We start from the raw sequence: 7,666 nt of genomic DNA on the forward strand, positions 1-7,666 counted from the left end.
CTGTGCCAGCCTTACCTCTGAATAAAATGCCTGTGATCGATATGAAACAATGAGCCCTTTTGAAGGTGTCTTAAGCTGGCACATTATGAAACCACTAGCCTTTTGGAAGCAATGGACTGTAGCTTCAAGTGGCACATTAAGTCCTGTAAGCTTGGACTAATGAGCCTAATGGTATAATTAAAGAGGTCTACTGCCATTTCTGCTACAATAATAATATAGCAGTAAGCACGATCTCTTCACTGAAACAAGATCCCATGACAATTAAATCCAAATGAGTGAAATTGTTTTATTAGAATATAAGCATTACCAGTCATTTTATTACAAAGCAGAGCAGCCATTTAGTCATAGCATTCATTGTTACAGGGTACCAGGCAGTAGAAGCAAGTGGCTAAGCATAAATCAAGATCATGTATCATGAACACAGAGGAGGATCTAAATTACACAAAATGCACATGTTCAAGTTTTAGACAATTGTGAAAAATTTAATTGATCAAATATACAACATAGCAAACATAATCAAATCGATATTTGGTGCAACCTACCTTTGCATCAATTTGCCTACAGGTGTACTTGGACAGTTTTTAAGGTATGTTTTAGGTAACTTGCCTGCAGTGGATTAATACTGTCTCTTTTTGTCTCTTCATGTAATCCCATGTTACAATGGGTTCTGCCAGTTGTCAGACCTGATGGCCTTCAGTCTCAAACTGCAATGCAGTCTGCATTGTAGTTACTTTTCTAGCAATATGTAAGAATTTCTTACCGGAATACTTCACCGTTTTACTTACATTTTGAAAATACAAAATATAACATATCCCATTGGTACACAAACCATGATAAGAATAGAAAATAAGTGTCAAAAACAAAATAATTTTGTGAATCAACTAATGTGCCTAAACACTTGGAATAGCACTGCATGTAGACAATCGTTTGGCAGCAAAAACAAACAACAACAAAACACATGAGAGTGTCTAATGGGCACATAATACAGCTGTGCAGTGTTGTGTTAAACCAACTGGCATGATGCAAGTAACCACTGTATGATGTGAACAGAAGCATAAAGGCATAAAGGTCTCTGTACATATATTAAATCTTCTCCTATCCCATAATACGCTGTGGTGTGTGTTGTATTGGAATAGAATAGAATACCTCTGAAATACAGAAAGAGTAACAAAAGCACATGATCAATATTACTGTGTATAGTGTATCTTCACACCATAGCAGAACGAGGCAAAATTGGGGGATTGATGTAGAATACCCTGCCCAGTGCCCACATAATACAATATTACATATAACGAATTTATCTTATTATTTTTATTTTATCCTGACATATATACACACCTGAGTTTGGAAACAATCATGCATTCTGTGTAATCAATATGTTTGCTAACATGAACCATTTCCTTTCTTTTCTATAACATCCAGGCAGCTTTACGAAGATCACATTTGCGCTATCGCCATGCAGACTGCCATTTAATCACATGTATGATTTTTCATCACATAAAAATTAGATCTCCAGCTCTGCCCCATCTGTTGTTTAAGCATTTCCATGAAATGACAGATGGCAGAACACTCAAGGCTTTCTCTGCAGCGTGAACAAGACTGGTCCCAGATCCAGCGTAACTGTGTTATCTTAATGACCGGTCGGGCAGAGACCCTGGGACACAATTGACTGAAACCTGATTGCAGAGGAAATTGACCTGCCGTTTCAAGTCGGGGTCTGTCGCGCGGGTTTTCTCCCCCTCCCTCACAGTCCAAGTCGAGTCCTCACCGTGTGTTTAGTGGCTTCTATCCCTACATGAGTCCAGTTGCAGTATCACATAGGAATAAAAAGCCATAAGACACAGCAGCAGAAGCGCAGGTAGCTTTGTGTGTGTGTGTGCCAACATTTCAGGGAGGTGTGTGTGTGTGTGTGGTGGGGTGGGGTTGGGTGGGAAGGGGGCACCTCCACCACCCCCTTTGGGTGTCAGGAAGATAGACATCTGTGCACCTGGGAGGAGAGAATGGGAGAGGAGAGGTAGAGTGTTGGACTGACAGCTGAGAACAGACAGAGGAGACAGGCAACGCGGAGAGAGGCAGGCAGGCAGGCAGGAGGCGAGCGGCTCGTTTCAAATCCCAGGTGGAAGTCTGTGGGGCCGCCACAAATTGAATAGATTTACCTGCAGTGACAGTGAAGCCTTTTAAATGATAATAAAATAATGAAATAAAGTATTAAAAAAACACTTCCCCACTGGTGAGGAACAGGGAAGGAGAGGGTTCGATTACACTTCTCACAGTTACCCATCACAGCAGCATAGTTAATTAAAATCCAGTCAAGTCCTATCAGGCTCTAATGACCGCCCCATTTCCTCAAACTGAATGGCTCCCAATTAATGACCATCTGACTCTTTTTTTATGACGTGTTTCATTAGATAGATTGCCATGACACACACGCTGAGGTGAGTGTTGCATCATTTAATTTTTTAAAAAGTAAGAGTTATTTCTAATAGGAATTTAATATTATCCTGTCATCCTGGTAAATGGCATATGGTTGCTATGGCATACAAATTAGATGTACACACATAAAAAAAATAAAAAAACCCAGCTGAATTACTAGATTTTTGGCAATCTTGATGGTTGATATAATGGTGAAAAATAAAAAAGACCAAGCAATTATTGTCAGCAGGCCTTGTCAGGCTTGAGAGCAGTTTCATCTTATCTATTGTGGTGGGGGATTCTCTGGGGAGACAGTGCAGCTCCGCTCTTTGAAGTAGAGTGACATTATTAGTGAGTCTGGCCTTGAAATAGCATCAGTCCGCTCGGCTATGGTCAGGCAGCAGGGCGATTGAGGGTCGGGGGGGTGGGGGGGGGGGGGATTGGGGATGGGGGGGATTGGTTGGCTGTGGACTGAGGGATAAAGATCAGCGGCTGATAGGGATGGGCAGCTGGTCACCGGTAATGACATGGCGGCTGATGGGAGCAAAGGGGCCACCTCAACTGAGATCCATCGTCCATACCCGCACGCAAACGCACGTATGCACACGCTCGCACACACACACACACATACACACACACACACACACACACACACACACACACACACACACACACACACACACACACACACACACACACACACACCCACAAACACATACGCAACCACTAACATAAACACATACAGTACACACACACATATGTATATACACACATACACACACACACACAAGGCTGATGTTACAGAGGTGGAAAATTACAGAGTGCGTCATCACACTCGCACCACACACACACACACACACACTCGCACCACACACACACACACGCACACACACACACACACAGTTGTGCGCACATTCGCACAGAGAAAAACACAAAACAAAAGAGAAGCATGCTGGTTTTGTCTGGGTGAAGCGGATGGACTTGTGGAGCCAACAGAAAATAATACAATGCAATGATTGAAATCCAGCATTTAGGGGACAATGGAGACTCCCTATCAGCGTTCTGCAAGAGAAAGCAGGCTTAGCAGGGTGGAAACTGAACCCCAAAAAAAGCATGACTGCTCTTGCATGCACTAGCTCAATACTCAATGCTCGCAATCATCTGTCAATTTTTCATCAGTCTGCTGTGCTCGCTGCCAATGTCATGGCTATCCTTGACCATATTTACCACCATGAAAACAGTCCTCATTATGCTCAAAGTCAGTGATGTGATGCTACAGGCGTTTTTGTGTCGCATATTCATGACATCCCTCATGTCTCATGAGACTTCTCTTGCTATTAGGAACTCCCACATTCGGCTGTGCCTCCGCGGCCTGTTTCTCCCCAAGGTTACCACCCCCAGTTTTGATGTCATTTGACTTGCTTGATATCTCTGGGATCGCAATATTGCTGCTAGTTTCCTCATGCAACAAACACCTGATGAGGCTTTCTTCCCACTGGAAGGTTGGAGTTTGCCTCACAGCACTTTCAGCTTTGCCGAAAAATATCCCAAGGTGTTATGTGTTCCTTTTGAAAGTTATTTTAAACTGATCACAACACTAAGCCCGGAGATTCACACTTCATAGGCTTCATAAATCACAGCACAGCATGCAAAAGTTAGTCTAATCTAATCTTTCCCCTCTCTCTCTCTCTGGCTCTGTCTCTCTCTCTCTCTCTCTCTCTCTGTATTCTGTCTCTCTCTCTCTCTCTCTGTCTTTCTCTCTCTCTCTCTAGACATTATATGAGCTTGACACATAGGTTCCTAGCAAGATGAAATACTGTAGTTCGTTTTTTCGATGCCCTTATCACAGAAGACTATCAGAGCCTTGATCATAAAAAAACAGAGCATTTTCCTCCCTTTCATTTTTTTTTTTTTTCTTTTCGTGTGTGTGTGTGTGCGCCATTAGTGTCAGGAATGAGGATGCAGACAACCTGGGTTCTTTGAAAGTCTCTCTTTTTTCTCCTTGTTTGATGTTCCAGGTAGAGAGGAATAAGCAAGGCAGCTTTGGAGCGGAAACGCAAACAAAACTGATTGCCTCTTGGAGTCGGCGGCCATGGTCCGCGTTCGCTGATTGAAACAGCACCGTGAACAACACGTCGGTAATGAGGTGCTGCCCCGACGTGATAATCTGACATGTGTCAGCAGGCTTGTGTTTCATCCCTAAACCTGCCAATACGCCGCAACAGCGGTTTAAAGAGGGGAAGCCTGTTGTCTGTGTAGGCCCGAACAGATACGGCAAAACAAAGGCTGATGATTTGTATTATTAATGTACCTGTGGGGGAGTTGAGTCAGGGAGTGGAGGATTGTTTGTATAACTAAGATGAATTCCCGTCAGTGCGGGGCATGTGAAAAAAGATCTCTTTGAAAATCCTTCTCAGTTCAGAGCAAATATATAAAATTTCACCATATTTATATGTCACTACGCTATTTGTATGAGATGAAAGTGTTTTTCCCCTCAATCTCTCTTTTTTGAGTTAAAATAATCTACTGGATGTGAAATTAGGATCAAAACGGCTGTTTATGTGTCTGTAATTAACTGCCTAAAGCTACCGATTCTAATTATCGTCTTCACAAAATATATATATATATATATATATATATATTTCTGGTCAGATCCAAGAACTAACAGGATGGTCTTCAAAGGCCTTATAAAGTAAAGATTTTTCACTCCATTTTTGCCTCTTTTATCGATCAAGCACACATATGATTGAAGAAGAAAACCACTGGAGAGCCATATAGATTTCATTCCATACCCACATCTATCTTCTATCCTGCATGATAATATTCTGCATGTTCAAAGTGGATGGCAGATGATCTCAGTCGCAATTTAGCATAAATGCATAGATATGTGCTATAAAATTGAAACCATCAGGCTCTTCTCTGGCGCATAGCCTCGTGGTTCCTTTGACCACTTGATTTTGCAGTGCCATTGCCTGAGCTCTGTGAGGTGAGCCACTTAAATGGTGTGGTCGGTGGGAGTCGAGTTTGCATCAGATTACATCACTACAATGACTGACAGCAAGTGACAGCCCAGGCTTTGGCTGAGCGAGAGCAAAAAATCACGTGAGAAGAGGTAACGACGATTTGAAAAGACAAAGTCACGTTCCTTGATCAGACGCGGCGGCGTGTGGGGTTTCGGGCGAACGACACATTTGACTACAATGATGGTCATTCCTTTCATCTTTTTTGGTCTGGTCTGTTGTGACCAATATCACTAAGACTCACACATCACAGCCTTCCTCGCCTCACCTTATCTGAACCTCATTCATATTTCAGAGGAGCTGCACAAGAATCTCTAAAATAACAGGCAGGACTCGTCCGGGGTACCAGGTTGTAAAGTGAGCGTTATTGTAGGCATTTTATCACTGCCACAAAAAAAGGGGCAGTGCTGCATCTCTCACAGGGACCCTTGGCACACACACACCGTAACAGCATAACAGCATTTTACAGGCTGTGAACAACACAAAGGCCCTGAAACGGGCTCTCCCCCTCCTCCTCATATCTACGCGTTAAAGCCTCATCTTCAAGTCGTTTTGGTGGTGCAGCAGTGTGAGGCCGAGGCGGGTTTATCACCACGGTTGGCCTGTCCTTGATTGGCTGGCCGACTGGCCGCTTGGTCAGTTATTGGTGTCAATATCTCTGCCGCATCTGTTGCAGTCCGTCCACAACAATCGACAGGCAGGCTCTTAGGGGGCTCGCAAGACGCACGGTGGTCAGTCCGCCTAACGAGGTGCCCATGTGAAGTGGTCGAAAAAAGCGGTTGGGCTTGGTGGTTAGCAGAGTGAAGCCCATTACAGGTCCTCGGGGTCCTCTTGTCGAGGAGGGGGAAATACACTGACCTGATCTCACACTGGCCACACCTCAAGGTAATTCTATTGTCTTCGGCCACGCGTGTCATCTCTTTGCAAGGTCTCTTTGCTTTGCTGTGCGCCAGTGGTCCCACACATAAGGAGCACTTAACATTGCGCGCACACACACACAGGCACACACACACACACACACACAGGCACACGCACACACGCACACACACACAAACGCACACACACACGCACGCACACACACACACACACACACACACACACACACACACACACACACACACACACACACACACACACACACACACACACACACACACACACAGATAACGGGATCCCTACCCTCCCTCCCCTCCCTCCCTACGCCGCACAGCTCATCAAACAGGTAAGGTGACAACCACCCCCATATCCCGGCCAACGTCACCTCACTCTGTCACTGACTCCCCTGTCAAGTAAGTCATTAATCTCCACACCCCCCCCCCCAGTTTCAACGAGAGATCGTAAAGAAAAAGAGCCAAAGGTTCATTTTAATTGACTTCCTAATTGAACATTTTACCTGGCCATTGACAGTGAGTGACTCAGATAGTGAAGGCTGCCCCTAATAGTCCTCCAGGCAGATTGAGTGATACTGAGGTAAAATATGCCTGGGAAAGCGGCATGAGGTGCAGCTCAGAGAACCGGGTCTCATAAGCTGAACACAGAGGCTCGCTCTCCCTCTGAGAACTTTAACTAAACATCTTAACAGGCATTTTACACATCGCTGCATATTCACAAGTGGCACAGAAAAAAACACACAAACAAACAAATAGACAAAAAAACAAGCAACATGATGGACATACACACCTGCTCGTTCCTCTGTACCTCTTCTCTTCTCTTCTCTTCTCTTCACCCCTCACTCCCTCTCTCTTCCTCTCTCTTCTCCTCCTCTCTTCTCTCCTTTCGCCCCTGTCTTTCTCTCTCTCTCTCTCTCCCTCTCTCTGCTGCCGACTGGGGTTGAGGACGCGTTGAGTCCGCGGCACACTGAAGCAGGGACAGGGGCTCAGCTGCAGACACTGACATCATCCTTACTGGAGAGGAGGTTTTCCCCTCCTGTTGTCTGCACCCCTCTCTCTCTCTCTCTCTCTCTCTCTCTCTCTCTCTCTCGCTCTCTCTCTTTCAGGCTTGCTCCTCCGTATCTCTTGCTCTACCTCTGCTTTTCCTCTCTCTATCTCTCTCTCCCTCATTTCTCTGTCTCCCTGCCATACGTTTTTTTCTCTCCCTCCCTCCCTCCCTCTCTCACTCTTCATATCTCTTCTCAGACACACTCCTCAGCTTCCACTCTCCCTCTCATCCCCCTCCCGCTCTCTCTCCCTCTTTCTCTACCCCCCTCCCGCTCTCTCTCTCTCGCTCTATCTCTC

This window comes from Sardina pilchardus, chromosome 10 (genome assembly GCF_963854185.1).
Source record: "Sardina pilchardus chromosome 10, fSarPil1.1, whole genome shotgun sequence".
Lineage (NCBI taxonomy): Eukaryota > Metazoa > Chordata > Actinopteri > Clupeiformes > Clupeidae > Sardina > Sardina pilchardus.